Source organism: Amblyomma mixtum, chromosome 1, assembly GCF_055824585.1.
Source record: "Amblyomma mixtum isolate Tamu chromosome 1, ASM5582458v1, whole genome shotgun sequence".
NCBI classification, from domain to species: Eukaryota; Metazoa; Arthropoda; class Arachnida; order Ixodida; family Ixodidae; genus Amblyomma; species Amblyomma mixtum.
In genome coordinates, this window is record NC_143012.1 from 244,737,622 (window position 1) to 244,756,631 (window position 19,010).

Below are 19,010 nucleotides of genomic sequence, written 5' to 3' on the forward strand. Positions count from 1 at the left end.
ATGCTGCACAAATGCATTGCCGAAATGCAGAAATGCATTCTAGCACTGTGACGCGTTCAAATTCCTTTTTTTTTTCTGCCGTCGCGGTGGCTGAGTGGTTATGGTGCTCGGCTGCTGACCCGTAAGACGCGGGTTCGATCCCGGCCGCGGCGTCGGTTGAATTTCTGTGCAGGCGAAATTCTAGAGGCCCGTGTACTGTGCGATGTCAGTGCACGTTAAAGAACCCCAGGTGGTCGAAATTTCTGGAGCCCTCCACTACGGCGTCTCCATAGCCTTAGTCGCTTTGGGACGTTAAACCCCATAAACCAACCAACCAACCTTTTTTCCTCGCACAGCTGCAGACTGGAACGCCCTTCCAAACACTGTCGCTATCATCCCGTGCTCATCAGAGTTAGTTGAAAATGTAAACAAAAAATCCTGTGATTGTAACTTTATTTCTTTAAATCTTAACGCCCCTTACGTAACACGCCTTATTGGGGCCTTTAAGGTAATGCAATGAAAAGAAATGAAATATCCTTTATATGTTTGTTGGAGCAACTTTACACATCTATGTACTCAAAAATTAAGCAAATAATCTCCTCAATACCAGTATGTGAGCTTAGTGTCTGCTTCTCGAAACAGTTCAAGCTTGAAGCTCAAGCAAATAAGGCTCTCGCGAGTGTATGTAACCCATTTAGATCAGTCCATCAGCAGGATCTGGCTCAGTTTTTATTTGAAGTAGGATGTCCAGGCAGGTTTCCTAGGCTTTACGGGCAAAGTTTGTTTATTATAGTTTTCTCAAGGGAAAAATGTGCGGATCTACTTACCATTACAGTATAATTTGACTTATATTCCGTTTTTGGATTTGTCTCATTTCGAACAAAAAAAAGACTGCCCAAATAAAAATAGTTTGTGAACGATCCAAAAGAATATGATTTCAGGATGGTCTGAACCATAAGTTGCAGAAGCCGGATATATAATGGAAGAACTCGTGTCTCATTAGTAAAAAACACTGTTCGACTCAAAACTAGGAAAACTGGGGCATGGCCGCAAGGCTTGCCTCTCGAGAAGTATAAGAGGATGGACCTTGTATGCTGTACACCCTCAATAAACGACGAAACCGAACCCAAGGATAGGGCGAGCGTAAGTAAAGCTTGTAGATCATCACAAGCCTGTCTGTTTGTACCGATACCTTAATTCTGCGGCTGACACGACGCAGCAAACCTAAGGCGCGCTCCCCTTCATGCGATATGTACTTGATACGAGGTCGCCAGTTCAAAAGTGCACCGTAGATAACTCTCAAGTGCCTCAGATATCAGCTCCTGCCGGCACGAGAGAGAGTTTGGCGCTGGATGGAGTGACTGGGAAAACAAGAGTTCAGCACTTGCTGACATTTAGTGATAACATGATCCCCGTATCATACCGAGGTTATACGTCTCCTATTTGTCTATGTTCCTAGCCTTTTAAGCTTACCTTTGGGGTAACATGCATAAATATCCCCCTATTTGCTCGGCCGTGTACGTCGCCTACGCCATACGTTGCCGTTTATAAAATGCATAGTTTTACATGGACATGACTGCTCTTGAATGTTTGCCCAGCTGAGCTGCGCAATTGTGGCAAAAATTAGGCGGGGAATCTTACATGCAAGGGATGGAATTCATTTATGCATTGAAACTTTTTGTAAATTTTATAAATTGAAAACAAAAATGAGCTCAGGCATGAGAGACAAAACGAACAAGAGATAACAGTACCGAGTGGTGATGGTGTCCCTTTCTCTGTTACCTCACTATAGACGCGTCGACAAAGGCGCGACATAAAAACTGAGCTTCAGGTTCGTGTTGAAAGCACTAAGCTTGCGGCAGATCCTCAAAACTGTTCTAAAATAGACAGTTGCTCCCCTCAAGTCAACGAGACGTCACTAAAGCATAACCTTCTGTAAACACTGCGTAGCTTGAAAACACCTGCCCTGAAGTAATTGCGGACCGGTTTTGCGTCCACGCCACTGTCTTAGTCAGTCATGAGACTTTGGCATATGCCATGCAAGCCAAACAGGAAGAACACCTCGCATTTGCAAACATATCACTCAGCCGCTAAACTGTTATGAAGAAAATCTGTGGCCTTTTTTTTATTGTTCATGGTAGCATGTTCCAAAACGGGAAGGCACCTCAGCAGTTGACGAAGACCGTACTCGATCTACTTGGCTTTCGGCAAACTTACCCATAGCAAGTACGAACCCTTTCCTTCAATGAACATGGCCAACAATTCCTTCTTTCAGAGTTGACATTTCATGTTTTCGCTCCCTCGCAGCACAGATGGTCGGCATAAAGGGTAGGTCTCAGGTAAAACCCGAATACATACTTGATGAGCTGGAACTCTATAGCGTGTTCGTAGTCCTTCAGCAGATGAGCCCGTCAAGAAAACATCATATGGGGTGTCGTTTAGCATAAAACAGGAGTTCAGCATTTAACTGCACGCTTTCGACTTGAGAGCTCAAAGCTGACTTCAAACCTCCTATACCCTTTCAGCACCGAGCTCAGACATTTGCCTATCGAGATGCCGCCGGCCGGATACGACCAACCCGTTCGACTGACACCTATCAGTGTTTGATCTACCACCCACTCCGCCCGCTTCCGAACTCTTAACGTTACACCTATCATTTTTCTTTCCATAGCTCGCTGCGTTGTCCTTAACTTGAGCTGAACCCTCTTTGTTAGCCCCCACGTTTCTGCCCCATAGGGGAGTACCGGTAAAATACAGCTGTTGTAGACTTTTCTCTCCTTTTCCTTTGTAGAAGTGGCAAATACCCGCGTAGGGGCATTGACCAGGGTTTGAGTTCATTTTTTTTTTCAATCAATCAATCAATCAATCAATCATTTTATTTCCTTAGAAAAGGAAGAAAAAAGAAAAGGAATTCTTAATTCCAGGTAAGGTTACTACATAGATGCCTAACTAGAGGCTTGGGAGAAGGCTTACATGTAATATTGAAAGGGGGTTGAAATTATTATAGATTTTAGTTTTTAAAGAAAGGTGAGAGAATTTCAAAAGGAATTTGAAGTTAACAACAGTATCTCAGCGTTGTTATGACATATTCAGGGAGATATACTTGCACGCTGGTTTTAGGGCTTGCCCCTTGATGTTCTTACCGAACAAGTGGATAACTGGGTCAGAGTGAGACCTAATCGGACGAGGGGAATCTCCAAATAAGGCCTTTTCTGAAGAGCATACCACCGCCAGAAAAAGACAAACTGTTCAAAAGATTCAATTTCACCGCACGACTCACAAAAGTGCAATGGTATGAACCCGAAGAGCCGTAAAGGTTTAAGCCCTAATACAGTCCTAATGCTATGGTCGTATCCTAAAACATCCGAGCGTGCAGTTTGCCTCCTTTTTCCAATGACCAAATTCCTCCGAGGACGTTAGCAGCTATAGGCTGTCTAAAACGCAGTGTTTCCGCTGTTGTGCCCACGTCAAGGAAATATGCAGTGCACTCGGCATACCCTTTATCAGGCAGCTATGCGAACGTCCACTGCAAAGTTGTGTACATTGTAGGCTCAAGGAAACGCTACAAATATCCTACAAATATGCTTTGCTTTAAAAGAAAACAGAACAATGGGACAACCCTGAAAATGTACACACACAGAGGATGTCCCGCGAAAGTGCTTGCACGCCTAGTTCACACAGCAGACAGTGGGGTCAGACGCGACACGCGCGACCTGGCATGTGTTTGCGACGTCACTAGGCCGTGCGAGCTCTGCATGGTGTCTGCGCAGCACGCAAGCCCTGGCTTGCAGTGTATTGTCAGGTCCCGAGGCACCTAGTCGCAGTGCAGGGCTGTGTCGCCAGCCGTGTCGCCTTCTATATCGGAAGGCGTTCCAGCCCGATTCGCGTCCTTGACCGGTTCTTCGTTTTGCGCCAAGAGTCGGTGGCCCGCGCAGTCGCGACAACCAAAGCACGCGCAACAATACGAGGATTTGGAAGCACTCACAGTAGTGCTAAACGCTTCTGAGGAGGTGCTCCGCAGATCAAAAAATTTTAGGGGACAATTAAGCTCAGCCTTAAGGGTGTGACGTGATAGCGTGGTGCCTTAATTCCCATATATGCGCAAGGTCATAATCTACTGGGAGTCCTCATACCCCTCCTGGCGCAGTGGCGCAGCGGTTAAGCGATGCGCCACTGCCCTGCGATGGCAGGTGCTCCGAGTGGTGGGCCTTGTGCGACACAGGTTGCTGCTCCCGAGCGACCAATCATTAATTTAACTGCCACGATGGGCTGTTTGCTCTCTAACCGGTGGGCAGGTTGTGATGACGCCGCAGGGTCACGTGACCTATATGTGGCCCACATGCCTCCTAGATTGCTCTCTGGGGACCAGCTGCCAGAGCCATGCCCGTCACCTGTCGCTCACAACGCTGACGCCACACACAACGCCGACATCGGATTTTCTGTAAACGGGGTCTTTAACGCCATCGAGTAACTATCTGCCCAGCGTTTCGCTCAGACCCCGATGAGGAGGAGGTTTAAAGATTGTGCGGGCCGCATGGACCCCTTCAATGGGGTCCATCGCATTTCATTTATGTTGTTTCTATGAAGAACAATATGCCGCAGAGGCGTCATGCAGACCCAACATTCAGTCCCTCTCCCAATCTCCTGTATCCCCGCGCAGCCACCACCATGAATAACCTGGTACCTTGCCTAGTCACTGGTCTGGGCTATTGAAAGCGAAGTGATTAGGAGGGAGCGTTGAGGGACAGAAAGCAAAGCGGATTAGATAACAAACCCGAGGTAATGACGTACTGGTGCTAACGGGGGGTTATATCTGCTTGGCCGGGATATGTTAATGAGATAGAAACTTGGGCTTGTTGGTTTTAAGGATATGTTACACAAAGAAAAGGTAGCCGGACGATGGGTGACAGAATAAATTCCCGGAGGAGGAAAACATAGCCAGCGGCTGTCAGGTAGGGAGATTAGATTAAGAAATCCCTCCTTTAACGGTTACCGTGGCTGAGGCAGGACCGCGCTGATTATAGATATTTGGGGAAGGCCTCTCTGTCCTGAAGTCGGTGTAATCTGGCTGCTGCTGGCGCTGATGATGGTGGGAAGATAATGAATCGTGACCTTGTAAACTTGCGATATCTCTAGAACTAATGCAAGAGTACCTCATAGGGCTATATACAAGAAAACCATACCTTAGCGCCCAAATAATTTTTACAGTATTTCTTAACATTATACAGCGCTTAGCTTCATTCGGGCTGCTGAGAAGAAAGCGCTCCTTTCACGAGGGCCCAGCGTTGGCCTCAAATAAAGTATAGATTTCCTTTTCCTAATCATATGCGTCGATTATTGAACAATGTCGATCACTGGTGGATCAAGAATTCAAACACAATAAGAAACTCGCTGAGTGAAGGCACACGCGCAGGCGCTTCATGCGTGCACAGTACATTACAGGCGTGGACATACGTCCCCCGCCTGAGGCACTGGGTGCCTCAACAGCACCCCGCGTGTCAGCGGCCTCCTCCCTTGCCCAGTGACGTCACCGGCGCACGAATTCGTGCTTTGGCGTAGGGGTAGGGCGAGCGCATACTGCACGGCTGTGGCACGGCGGAGCCCGATCGCGCAGCGGGCGAGACCGAAAGGGGTCGACGCTGGCTGTCGAAAATGTCGACCGCTGCACTCGCTCTCGCTGCCGCTCAATGCGCGTTCACTTGCGGCGCGGTGCCGTTTCCTTTTAAAGGTCGCCGACCTCGCCGACGCCGGGGGCTGACTGCGGCGACGGCGGCTGCTCGTGACCGCGGCGTAGCCCTTGCCCCGCGTCGCCTGGAACTGCGCGCAACCGCCGAGCGGCCGAATGTGAACGCACTGCGGAGCAGAGCTGCTCCCCCCCCCCCCTTGCAGAAAATAAAAATAAAAATAAAAAATTCTAACAACGATTACGATTCTCCCTAACGCGAAATTTGAGCGCAGTTCTGTGGGTGTCTCAGGCTTCGTAGGTTCATTGCTTTGCTTCGCTGGGTCGTCGGCACGTCTGGCAACGATATTAGTTAGAGAGCAGTATTAGTTGATGAAGACGATTATTCGCGAAGCACAGCGCGAGTGTGTTGTAGTTTAAGACGAGGCGTGATCGGCTGGGGAGATAGCATATGCTTTCGTGAAGTGGCCAGCGAAGTTGACCTGTTCGCGGCGTCGCGGGTTCGTATCCCAGTCGCGGTAATGTTTATTTATTAACTTATGGTTTGACTCGGTTACACCGACGGCGGCGACGTACGCGTCCCAGCCCACGAATGGGCGCTTAAGAGCTACGCTCTAAAATTAAAGGACCGCGAGGATCGACTCTTACGCGTGGCAGCGCTCGGATGGCCATTCATCTTGATCTGTCTGCCTCTTTCTTAGTCTCTTTGCTTTTGCCGTCAGTCGGTGTCCGTGCTTTGGCACCTTTGCATATTTCTTCCTCTCTAAGGACTATCATGGCGTGCAGACCGCGCTGCATCAAAAACGACCTAAATTTTAAGTCTACGTGCTATTCGTTCTAATTAAATGCGAGAAATGGTTTCTCCGTAACAACGTTTTTAAATTAAATTTTTCTGTTACAATAATAATACAACGACATTTGAAAAAAGAAGGACGCCTAAGATCGAGTTCCGTATACTTTAGACTGCGCAGGAAGTGATGTGAAAGAGACTATCATAGTCCTTAAAAAGCATTGAAGGACTATGGTACTATGCAATTGGGACAAAGTGAACTGCGTGAAGCGTACGTATACATTTGTATAGCTGCTGCGAAATAGTCGAAATCACAGTCCCACACTTCGGGCTTAAATTCTCACTTCATTACACAATGGAGAAAGGATCACAAGTACTAAACAGAGAGATACTCCGTCCGCCTGCCTTGAAGTTTTTTGCAAGTTGCACTCACTAGGTGACCAAAAAGGCTCGGGGGAGGAAGCCGATGTCAGAGATCACATGTCCCTGTACGTTCTCATCGACCATCAGGTGAAAGCAGACGTCTGCTATTACGACGCCAATGTTGTTTACTGCGATGAAAGTCCCAACTACAGCTGTAAAAGCATCAGCGATTTTTTTTTTCTTTTTACGCGCGCACAATCTGTGATTGAAGTGGTGTCGTAAACTTGAGGTTAATGCCCCGGTGTACAGGATGTCCGTGGTGCGCGCCTGATTCGAACTTCAAAGCAGCCATTTGTCGACTCCTATACGGTCCCGGAAGCAGGCTGAAGCAGACTACACCGCGTGTCGAAATAAACCAGACGTGAAGCACTTTATACTCTGGTATCTGGTAAGCAGGATGGCCTGTTCTTAGCGGGCCATCAAGTCCAGCAGAGCGACACCACCAAGGTTTTTCGAATACCGATCGACAAAAAGGGCAATGCCGCGATGTGGCTGCAAAACATGCGCGTGGAATGAACATAGACGTCGCCATGTGAAGGGTCACTTCCAGGTCACGGCCGGGATGCCGACAACAAGTGTGTATACGCTTCCTCGTGGATGTGGTCGCTGCGTCGAAAATTCTTTGTCCTATCGGCAGTTCAGTACAAATGACTTTATGACTCCTCATTGTCTGCGCATACAGGCGCTACCTCTCATAACCAGTCTAACCGAGGTACAGCCTGTGTCAAATGTCCAATCCATGCGGTTCGCTGTCGAGCCGTGCAGCAGGGCAAACAGCACCTCTGAAACTCCAAGTCCATGGAGGGCGACCAGACCTATTGTCCTCACGTCTGTCGGGTGCCGCTAGTGTCTCATTTCACGGTTCAACAATGAATTTCGCGTGCCGGGCACTTTTGACAAAGGCTGTACACCCTGTCGCGAGGTGTAGGTAAACATCCGAGAAGGATGCATCGAAGCTAAAAAAAGAAAACAAAAAACCTACAGATTCCACGAACCTAAGGGTCAGAACGAGATCCTCGAATCTTCCGCAGGCTTAAACAAGAATTCAGAGGACGACCCTCACTGCCCTCCCAAGTTCTTCTTTGTGTGCTACCAGGTCCCGTGAGGCACAAACCTGTTCCAAGCAACGTGCGTCCACACACCACACTCCGCCGACGAGCAGGCGCGGCGCTCGACAACGTAGGGATGGCAGAGCACGATGTCACTAATTCCTCACTCTATAACCGTGTTGCATCAGTCCAACCAACGTCCATTTCTTCCTCGTGATTTCGTCTAGGATGTCATAAACTAGCCTTTGTTCGCTGACCTCATCTGCTTCGACTCTTCCTGTCTCTTAACGTTACACCTATTATGCTCCTTTCCAAAGCTTGTTGCGCTATTCTAAATTTAATGTCAAGCCTTTTCGTTAGTCTCCTACCATAGCTGAGTACTGGCAAGATACAACTATTATATGCTTTCCTCTTCGGGTATATTGGTAAGCTGCTATTCATGACCTGAGAATACGTGCCAAACGCATCCCGCCGCATTCTTATTCTCACAGCTATTTCACTCTAGTTACGCACCTGCGGTAGCCACCCACCCTAAGACTTATGTATTCCCTTGCCACTTTCAATGCTTCACTGCCTATCTTAAACACTCGCTCCCATCCTAGATCGTTGAACATTACATTAGATGTCTTTGCATTAATTTTTTAGACCGGCCGAATTATTTACTCGTCTATAAGTTCTCAATTATACTCTGCAATTCGTCTCGAACTACTCAGCAAGGTAATGCCACCAGCAAATATTCTCCATTACCTTTCATCTCCAACTGTTCCCAATCCAATTCTCTGAATACCGCCTGTAAGCACGCGGCTAATTCAAAGGAACATAGGATTTACTTTATGATTTGACATCTTGCAGGGAAGTCGTGCGCGTGCAAATGTGCAAAGGAACTTGATCAGAAGCATTGTGTTTGGTCTCCCGGGTGTGTGCGACGGCTGTCTACGATGCTACGAAGTCGACGCCGTTATTCATTGTGTAAGGAAGACGACGGGATACGCGCGAGCCGCGTGGCCATCGCCGGGTGCATGCTCCTGCTCGACTGGCTGACCGCGGACTGCTGTTAGCCCTGCTCCCGTTGAGAAGCTTCACCGAACAAATCCCACCTTACATTTGCAAATGTGTGTTTTGCCGTTCAGGAATTACAAACCTCGGGGCCGCTAAAGCGCAAGTCTTCATGCCTGCATTCAAAGGTAACGTTCTCCGCATGACATCAAAATATTCCTATAATTTCGTTGACATCTCATCATTGCGCTATGCGTTGTCGGCCGTAGCTCTTAGATCCTACCTTGTGGTATGCGAGATGCTCAAAAAGGTGAAAAGGAGACGAAGAAATGGGGGAAGATGTTTCGTGTGGCATTCTTTGAGGTGAAATTTAAAAATTAGTTAAATATGCCTAAGGAATCGATAGAAAATAAAAATCAACGAACTATTAGACAAAACTGCAGTCCCTTTGACATGCCCGAAAGGCGTTAGTCAACTTTAACTCTTCTGGTCCTGGTGTCCACATATGAGGAAAAAAAAATAATATTTTTTGAAGTGCTTATATTCATGAACGTCATTAAGGTCAGAACTGAAATTGGCACGAAAAGGCTCGCTTACTGACATGGACTCAACTTCTCACACTTTTTTTTAGTTTGGGTTGTAACAACAAAGAAGATGGCGCACGAAACAAATCAAGGGCGCCACGGGATGTGCACATGTACTGATGTTTTACGGCTATAGAACCATTTTACGAAGGACCCCTGAGCCAAGCTTCGGTGTAACACGACGACACAGCGCTGGCACGGCGCTCCAGCCATACCCAGGTGCGTTCTGTCTTTACGTTGCTTACCCATAAAAGAAAGCAATCAAATGACTTCGACTAATTGTGGAGTTTTCTTAATAGGACCTGCTTTCCCGCTGTTCTCATCGAATATAGCTCAATATTTAAACGTGAGTTACGCGCAGGACTTGTGCGCCTTTTCGCGATCTTTTGAAAAACATTGGGGTAGAGCCTCGCCTAGCCTGCTGTGCCGAGTGCATCGTCGGTCGGATCGACAGTTGTTGATGTTGTCCTCAAAATAATGGCGCGTACCCACTGCGGGGGATTGTCCAAGACACAGGCGGCCACTGACAGGTGCTCAAAACGGTAAAAAATGAAATAAAATTAAAAAATAATAAAGGCAATAGCAAAAACCGCAATAATAATAATTATTATAGTAATAATAACGATAAGTAAATAAATAAAAGGAATTGAGGTTTCTTGATTGAGATAAACAAATCTGATCTCACAAGCCCGTTTGGGTGTCTTCTTTCGCCGAACTTAAACCAAACTAAGCCTCAAGCTTAGCTTAGCCGGTCTTTTTTTATTTCTTAAGTACTTGCTTTTGCGTGCTGATAATTTTGTACTACATTGTCTAAAATTTGTAGGAAATAGCTAGTAACCTAATTAGGACATTTTTGCTCTTAAAATAATATTAAATGTTGGGCACCACTTTTTGCATGATCCTCTTATGCGGACGTCAGGGATTGGTTGTTATAGTGTCACGCAAGTGAAACCAGAAAAGCGCGTTCATAAAATTGTTTTGCCTTTCTACTTAATTAAGCGTATTAAATCAGAAAGGACAAGCAGGCACCTCAGATATTTCTCACTATCTGAAAACGTCCTGGTGTGGTTTGCCGAAAGAGGAGATGCAGCTCATACTGAATTCGGTCATGTAGAGAAAGAAAAACAGTCGTGAGTAAAAGAAGACGAAAATTCATTGGTAACAGTTGAAGAAGGAATAGTCGAAAATTGGGTTTGCTCGCAATGAACAAGAGTGTAGGGGACATAATGGCAACAATTAGTGCCATCTGCCTAGACAGAAGTAGTGGAAAACGACCATGTTCCCCACTGCTCCCATGGAAACGACCAAACTTTTCTGGGCGGTCAACGGCAGTGGATGTTTGGTACGCCCGAATCGGCCACTGGCTGCTTGTGGCCGCGGCGGCCGGGTTTCGATGGAGGCGAAACGCAAAACGTGCCCGTGTGCTGTGCGATGTCAGTGCACATTAAAGACCCCCGGTGGTCGAAATTATTCCGGAGCCCTCCACTACGGCATCTCTTTCTTTCTTCCTCCTTTCAATACCTCCTTTATCTGTTCCCTCTCGACACGGTTCGGGTGTCCACCGATAAACGTGAGACAGTTACTGCGTCATTTCCTTTCCTAAAAAAAAAAAATTAAATTTTTATCTGCGGCTAGGAAAAAGGTTTGGTTTGGTTTGGTTTATGGGGTTTAATGTCCCAAAGCGACTAAGGCTATGAGAGACGCCGTAGTGGAGGGCTCCGGAAATTTCGACCACCTGGGGTTCTTTAACGTGCACTGACATCGCACAGTACACGGGCTAGGAAAAAGCGGTGCAAGCTATAGAAGGTTGTATCGGAACACTCAGGACCGACGATTGAACAGTTGGAGGAAATTCTGTACAGCTTAGGCCCAAAAGTTGAGCAGGAGCTGACCGAAAAGGCAAGAGCAGCTGCAAGCCAACGGGCTCCCGGAATATGAGGACTGATCCCCAATGTTAGGCCCAATTAAAAATGACTTCATCATCATTCTTTTCACCTTCTTCATCTTTAGTACTAAATAGATATATTGATAGGATTGTATTCTCTCAGGGCTACTGTGAGTATCCGAAAATCCTGAAGGTTGGTCCTGTAAATCTTCTGGACCTCACAAAGGTACCACACAAACTTGCCCACCGAGGTTAAATATCTCAGAAGTGAGGCAGTTGGCACAAGCCAAAAAGTGAAATGTAAGGAAGTAAGTGAGCGGAATGCTCACAGGATCAAGAAAAAGCAGATGTCGGTAGTTAAAACTCTATGTAACGAAGTGAAGAGCAGCCGCGAATTATTTCGCTAAATCTGGAAATTCGTAAGATCGAGGAAGGCATTTTTACGCACTTCGAAATTTAAAATCGCAACGTAGCTGCGCCCAAAAGCTACTGTGGCATCATATTTGCCGATAACCCGCACTTGCGCGTACGAACAGTCCGCGAAGGTGGCTCGAATCACTTGTACTGAAAAAAACCATCTGGTAAAACGGATTCCATGTCAAGGTGGGACTGAGCGCCGCCGACTACTGAGTCCAATGTTCCGTGCAGTGGCGCAGCTTGCAGTCCCGTCAAAACTAAACTAGGACCGCGACTTGGGCGCCTATAGATATTACTGTTGGCACGCTGCGAACAATTGTTGCTATACATCGTGGGCCAAATAAGTGAGAAATCACCTCTTTTCTTACTAATTGCGTCCCGGAAAAAATTCGTTAAATCGGGTTTAGTGGACGTTTGTTTCGTTATTTAGGGTTATTGAGAACACTGAACTCTAGGGGTATCTTGCCGGGGAAATCAAAATTTGTTTGTTAGATCAGGAACTTCGTAAAATCGGGTTTCGTTAGATCGAGTTTTGACTGTATTTTCTCTCTGTGCCTCATTGTTCGTCCCCCCCCCCCCCCCCCCGCCTCCCCGACTTCACCCACATTTACTTGGTCAAGTTTTTAGCAGTGGTTCTGGCTTTGCGTGAGTTAGACAACTGTTTTTCTTCTGCCATGATTATGATGGGCTCATTATCTCTTTGTTCTTCTCTTATCTCGGAATCACAGGCACTACGCGTACAGAAGTTTTGGGAACCACCACAAGTGTGTTTAGTACGGTTAATTTGGGTGCCTGGGCACAGAAGAATTCATTTAAATGAGGTTGCAGGTACCTAGGCGTAGGCATCCCTTCAAGGCCCAATCATTACTCTCCTCTCAACCTGCTCATATATTACGGCGGCTAGATTTCGCAGGTATGTGTTATTGCAAATATTTAACCCGAGACGATCAACCATTTTTTGTTGTCCTGCCGCCGCTTCTCCAGTTCACGGAGGCGCCTACTAGAAAACCCTCGGTCTGGGTTTGTCTGCTAGGGTTGTTCTATTCGAGCTTCTACGCTTGGGCGCGGCTACAGGAATGTAAGTAGACTCTGTCATTCAAAACTTCCTCTTAGATAAGAAATGACGTCCATCTTGAATTCTTTCTAGATTCCCACTTATTTCTGTTCATGCATAAAATTCACCCGTAATCAAACGACCCAATATTCCGCACACAAAGCCCTCGTCCAAAATTCAGTGACTCAACTCGCATGAAACAAGTGTTCGCTTAAAACTTCTTGCGAAAAATACGTTTGAGCATCTGTGAGTCGGCGCCTGTGTATTGGCCCATCCCCCGCAGTGGGTATGCGTAATTTCCTCTGATGACAACCACAACAACGAGGACAAAGATGACGGCAGTGGTCAGTCAGTCTGAATGACGCTGGACAACATCGTCCGTGATAAGAAAACACACTGACTCTACTGGGGTCAAGAATAACAACGGGGTCAATGAGCGGCTGAAACATGGAATTCGTCACCGCCGATTGATTGGCAGCGAGGAAACACGATGATAAGACAGTGATAAGACACGCGTCGTCGGTGAGTGGTCTTAGTGGACAGCGAATGATGATGTGAGGACGTTTGCTCTGGAATTACAATTAAAAAAAAAAAACGGAGCTTTTGTTTCAGTATGGCAGTTTTTGCGCCCCCCAAGTGTCGAGAGTGCATGGCCTCAGGCTACCGAGTGTATAGACTCGGAAAAAACGAGGCGCAGGCGCCCTTCACATATTTACATATTATTTACGATACAACAGTGCAGCAACCTTGTTTACAAAAGCCCATCTTTCGGCTAGACGTGGCTGCACGGCGCGGGCTGCGGAATTGAATGTGTGTCCCAAGCGTGTGGCGTGGAGACTGTCGAGGCACTTCGTCGCCTCTCAATGCGTGCATCTAGCACGCGACGAACCTTTCCAAGATCAGGCCGCCGCGGTGGCTCAGTGGTTATGGTGCTCGGCTGCTGTCCCGAAAGACGCGGGTTCGATCCCGGCCGCGGCGGTTGAATTTCTTTGGAGGAGAAATTCGAGGCCCGTGTACTGTGCGATGTCAGTGCACGTTAAAGAACCCCAGGTGGTCGAAATTTCCGGAGCCCTCCACTACGGCGTCTCTCATAGCCTGAGTCGCTTCGGGACGTTAAACCCCATAAACCAAACCCTTTCCAAGATCCTCGCGGCCGCTGTCTTTTGACTGTATAAGGAGTGCGCGGGAACTTATTGGCAAGTTCACGTGAACATCGCCCGCAAACCAGAGTGAACCCCGAACTTGATGTCCGAACACGATGCCGAACTTATCCGATAATCTCAGAACTTTTCCGTCAGAACAGTAGCCAACAGCAACTAACTGCAGTTCCGAGCGGGATTCGAACCAGTGCCAGAACCAACAAAGCAGCTCGTATTTCTAATTCCTTGGACCACTCGGCCACTTTAAGTTCTGACTGATAGCCTCTCAACCTGCGTGTTGTAAATGGCCGTCATCCTTATCTTGTTGGTTCCAAACACTTGGGGCCAGTAATGCTGCTGCTGCTGTGGCCGTGTTCAGAAGATATGAGGGTTTGACTGCGTCGCTAATATCAGCTTTACGTAGCCGCACACGAAGGTGAGAAAGCGGCCAAGCGAGTCAATAAGGCCGATGGCGATGAAATGGCACGCTCTCCATTTAAAGGGCCACTGAAGCGGTTTCAGAATTCGATGAGTTTAAGGTTGCCGAATGTGCAAAACGTGCAGGTAAAGCCTGCGAAATCGTTTTGCTCTAGCATTTGAAATGGTGGCGTAATCGCCGAATAAAGTCGTCGTCGGCGTTCAGCTTCTCTGAAGTGCACAGCGAAGGGCAGAGGCCCCGATAATGACGTCATGCATGACGGCATGGGCGTCCGGAGGGGGGGGCAAGGGGGGGCGGCTGCACCCCCCTGGAAAATCACTCACTCGAACCGTGAGTGATGGCCGCACGCCAGGGGCGGTGGTGCGCTCAGCCAAAAGGGTAAAAGCAGCCCCGCTTCGACGCTTGGTCACATCTGCGAAATGCCGCGTCCGGGCGCGCGTCGTTCCGCCGTTTTCAAACCACGCCACCGCCAGCTCTGCTGAAGGACGACCTGTTGCAGACATGCAGCGGCACCGGCGAGCATGTGCTTCGAGCCGTCTTGAGATGGGTGTCTGTTTCTTTGATCTCTAGAGAGATAGCGACACGGAGGCAGACAGTGCACAGGGCACAGGTCGCTCGCTATAATCATGATACGTTCGTACGCCGGCCACCGATGAATTCTTGAGGGGGGAAGGACAAATCAGCCGTGTCCACCCCCGCTTTGTCGGGCTGCTCAGGGGCAAGCGGGCGACGAGTTGGCGCCGCCGCCGCGCGCTGTCTCCTCCGATCCACGGGAGAGCTCGGTGCGGTAGAAGCGCCGCTTTCAGAACCTTCGGCAAAGGGGATTAGCTGCTTTTGTTCACGGCGACGCAGTCTCCAGAGGCGCCCCCACACCAGCGTTCCTTGCGTCTTCTCCGAAAACCAGCGCCTTTGGTCAACGCAGCCCGATGGCGCCTGCCTGGCTCGCCTGTCACCTCTGGCTGGGCCTCAAATCACAACAGCGCCCATGTACTGTGCGTGTCAGTGCATGGTAAAGAGACCCAGGTGGTCGACATTATCCGAAACTCTGTACTACTCCGTCCCTCATAGCCTGAGTCGTTTTGGGGCTCTGAACCCCATAAAAGCACAAAAACAAATTTTCCGGCCGAATTAGTTGCGGGTGTCCCTTCCCCTCGGAAGTCGCGCGGCGTTCCTTACACCCCAAAAGTGCGCATTCGTGGATATTGTGGCAAGTAAGCCCTTGCACGTGTGCGCGCCTCTGTGTTTGTGCTTCGGTGTTTTTAGTGGCGGGTTGTCAACGAAGGTGAGAACAACCAAGACAGCGGACGAGAAAACGACGAGCGGCGAGCAGTGTGTGTGCGGTTGCTCGACTGTGCGGATGCGCGAGCAAGATGGAGCGAGGTGTATGAAGCTGCGAGCGTGCATTTATCTTGTAAATAAGTTTTCGTTGTATATATAGTCATCTTTTGTTTTCAACGTACTCGTTCAACCATTTTTCCAATCAATATATATGATGACTGTGCACTGAGAGCGTGTAATGAAGCACAGAAATGAATTTATCACCCGTGTAACTACGCAATTCGCCCAGAAAAATCCGAGGCGCCTACAGTTGCTGTTCAAGGAAGACTGACTGAGTGACTGTAGTTGCGTGTTTGTGAACATATTGCGCTGTGTGCTGGTCATCAATTCGGGTGAGTCGAGAACCCGTATGAAGTAAGACTGAGCACTTCGAGTATTGATAGTATCTTTTTGCATTTTTATTAATTTTAATTGTTTCTTTGTTGATAAACTCCAATGTATCTCTACAATCCGCGCTTTAATTTGCTGCTTGTAATTTTCTTTCATGTGTGTATTTTACTTATTTTTTATTTATATATAAATAAATAAATTTACTCCGCAAATAGTGCCTTTTCGCTGCGAATATACCCCCCCCCCCTCCGGCGCCAACAACCAATGGGCCCCCCCCTGCAAAAAATTCTGCGGACGCCCTTGCATGACGGCACTACGTTTCCAGCGAGAAAATGGTTATTTCATGGAAGAAAACCAACGCCATCGAAGGTGAGGCTCACGATGCATTGTTTGGCGCCTTCTGACGACGCACAGCAGCATGAGGCGTAAGCAGCGGACATCTTAAACTTCGGCAACAGTGACGTCACTGCCGAGTTTCCTCGCACTCCTCCAACGTAGTGAGGAGAAGCATAAACATCGTCGTGGTTTGTATCGACGATTATGTCACCATTTTAGATGCTAGTGCAAAAATACTTTGCATGCTTTATCTAGAAGCTCGATGGATTCGAATTTTTGAATAACCTTGAATTCTCAAAAAAACCGTTTCAGCTTCCCTTTAAGTAAAGGGGCCGGTGACAGCAGCCAGATAGAACATGCGCGCTGCCTGGCTTGACGAACAGAAACGGACGGAGACAGGGGCATGCTCAGCAGCCAAGGGTCATGGGCCGCCCTTGAACTCTGCGCTTCTTTTGCATTTCATGAAAGCCCATATATGATCTCTACGAGATAGGTTTCCTTTCCTTCTGCTCCTTCTTGATATCCTACAGTGGAATGTTATTGCGCGCCATTTATTCATGTGGTATGTGCGCACTACGTTGGACGCGACGGGTCGCAATGCTGGAAAAAAAATTAGGGGGGGGGGGGGGGGAGGAATTACACCGATGGTAATATAACCGACCCCTATATATAGCCTTCATTGATCACGAGAAAGCATTTGCCTCAGTGGAAACCTCAGCTGTCATGCAGGCATTGCGGAATCAGGGTGTGGAAGAGTGCTATGCGAATCTACTTGAAGATGTCTATAACAACTGCAAAACTACCATAGTCCTTCATAAAGTCAGCAATAAAATTCCAATTAGGAAGGGTGTCAGGCAGGGAGACATGATCTCGCCAATGCTATTCACCGCCTGTTTGCAGGAGGCATTCCGGGGCCTGAAATGGGAACAGTTGGGGATAAGAGTTAATGGAGAATACTTCAGTAATCTGCGATTCGCTGATGACATTGCCTTGCTAAGTCACTCAGGACATGAACTGCAAAGCATGATCAATCAATTAGACAGGCAGGCAAGAACGGTGGGGCGACAAATTAACATGCAGAAAACCAAAGTAATATTCAACAGTCTAGCAAGGGAACAGCAGTTCGCAATTGGTGGGGAGATGCTGGAAGTAGTAAGAGAATATGTCTATTTAGGGCAGGTAGTGATTACTGATCCGAATCATGAGAGGGAAATAACTAGAAGAATAAGAACGGGGTGTAGCGCATATGGCAGGTTCTCTCAGATCATGAATGGCAGTTTACCAATACCCCTCAAGCGAAAAGTATAAAACAGCTGTATCTTACTGGTACTCACCTATGGGGCAGAAACATGGAAGCTAACAAAGAGGGCTCAGATTAGGTTAAGGACGACGCAGCGAGCTATGGTGAGAAAAATGATAGGTGCAACGTTAAGAGATCGGAAACGGGCGGAGTGGGTGAAGGAACAAACGCGGGTTAATGATATCCTAGTCAAAATCAAGAGGAAGAAATGGGCTTCCGCAGGGCATGTAATACGAAGGGAAAATATCCGATGGTCCTTAAGGGTAACGTAGTGGATTCCAAGAGAAGGCAAGCGCAGCAGGTGACAGCAGAAAGCTAGATGGGCGGATGAGATTAAGAAGTTTGCGGGGATACGGTGGCCGCAACTGGCAAAGGGACAGGGTTAATCGGAGAGACACGGGAGAGACCTTTGCCCTGCGGTGGTCGTAGTCAGGATGACGATGATGATGATGAATGGGGAATGCTCGCTAGTGCGTTTGCTCATTTGTTTTTGCATCTTGCTTTTCGAAAGCTCGCGTAGCCCTGCCGTGGTGTTGCAGTCGCCGATGTCGGACGGCTTAAGCCTCCCGAGCCCACACCTCGGGGTCTAGGCGTCTCTTGGGACTTCGCATGACGTTCCGAGCTTATGTACGCTTCGGCGTTTTGAAGTCTGTACTCCTGTACACGCAGTCTGTCTGTACGGTGGTGGTGGTGGAAAACATTTATTTACACATACACTACTGGAGGTTATGCATGAGCTGACCCAGAGGGGGCCAGCCCTTACGAGTACTAAGCGGAGGTCCCTAGTTCGGAACCCCAGTGGCGTCGGCCGCCGCCCGGGCTCACGCGACCAAGGCGCAGTGGCGAACGGCTCCGGCAATGCGTTTCGGCTTGGGCGTGCGGTAGAAATGGCGCCAGGAGCGCGCGCAGCTAGAGCAGCGCGCTTCCCCGCTCCGCACTTCATTTTTAACCTCTTTACTATGCTTCACTGGCTCAAAAAACACCGCTGCCCAGCTATTACTGGGACGTACCTGTCAGCTCGTCACGGCAGATGGATAAGAATGGAACATAATCGCAGGAGAAGAATCGTGACATGATTTAATAATTAACCCCATGAGGGTGTAGAGCACAGTGCATACTAGAACGCTATAATAAGGTGTATACTGATGAACGCAAAGAGAAACCCGCCGCAGTGGCATCTCGAAAACGGGATGCCAGTGTAACGCTGGTTCAATCTCCGTTTCCAGCGATGGCATTTTTACGAAGGCGAAATACGATGAAAAATAAAA

The 19,010-nt window shown here is 48.1% G+C and overlaps 1 protein-coding gene across 1 annotated transcript in view; it reads right to left on the reverse strand.

Moving 5' to 3' along the window:
* The window catches only part of LOC149371371 (alpha-tocopherol transfer protein-like), a 45,586-nt gene that overhangs the window by 15,820 nt on the left and 10,756 nt on the right, over nucleotides 1-19,010 (reverse strand). The window lies entirely within an intron of this gene.